The following is a 1,214-nucleotide window of genomic DNA, read 5'->3' as shown; positions in this document are numbered from 1 at the left end:
TTACTTTAAATACACAAATATGTTATGATTATGAACCATTAATCAATACAAAATACGTAAAAACTCATTATAAATCATATTAAGTCTCAAATCTAAGGTTGTAACACAGTTTATATGAAAATATCTGTTTTTAAGCTCTCCTGAAACATTTTGGAAATTGGCGTTTAAGCCCTTTTACCTTCTAACCATCAAAGTGATAAAAATTTAAAAACATATCATTATTTATTCAACAAAAAAAATAAAATATAGATACTAGATAATAATACTATAATAATATTAAATAATATTAGCAGTTTGTGTTGATGTACATTTCATTAAATATTTAGAATTAATATATGAACCGTTTTCTATACCTTTAATTTTTAGACAATTTTTCAAGTTTTTCATTGAACTCCTAAAAAAAATATTTATATTCTTATAAGTATAAAATAATAATAAAAATAAATTGTATAGCATTAATCAATGTTATTGTGATAGTTTATAAACATCATTACTACATTTAATTCATTCATTAAATAATATTTTCTTATTAGTCGATTAATTATAACATACATATAAATTTTTAAATAATTTTAAGTAGGTATAGTAAACATCCCATACAATTATAAATGGCTTGCCAATGTAAAAAATGTTTGAAACATATCTTCAATTTGTTCAGTTGTTTGAATGTCTTTTAAGTCATTAAATCATATTTTTACATTTATTCCAGGCTGAAATTGTACAAATAAAAAAATGTTACAAAATATTTGAAACATATCTTCAATTTGTTCCGTTGTTTGAATGTCTTTTAAGTCATTAAATCATATTTTAACATTTATTCCAGGCTGAAATTGTACAAATAAAAAAATGTTACAAAATGTTTGAAACATCTTCAATTTGTTCCGTTGTTTGAATGTCTTTTAAGTCATTGAGTCATATTTTTACAGCTATTCTGAATGAAATTGTACAAATAAAAATTATAAGATACATTTTAATTTTTAAATAAATTTAAGTAGGTATAGTAAACATTCCATACAATTATAAATGGCTTGCCAATTACAAAATGTTAGAAACATATCTTCAATTTGTTCCGTTGTTTGAATGTCTTTTAAGTCATTGAGTCATATTTTTACAGCAATTCTGAATGAAATTGTACAAATAAAAATTATAAGATACATATAAATTTTTAAATAATTTTAAGTAGGTATAGTAAACATCCTATACAATTATAAATG

The sequence above is a fragment of the Acyrthosiphon pisum genome, chromosome A1 (genome assembly GCF_005508785.2).
Source record: "Acyrthosiphon pisum isolate AL4f chromosome A1, pea_aphid_22Mar2018_4r6ur, whole genome shotgun sequence".
In the NCBI taxonomy this organism is placed as follows: domain Eukaryota; kingdom Metazoa; phylum Arthropoda; class Insecta; order Hemiptera; family Aphididae; genus Acyrthosiphon; species Acyrthosiphon pisum.
The sequence above is the reverse complement of the archived record's forward strand: the minus strand, read 5'-3'. Positions refer to the sequence as shown.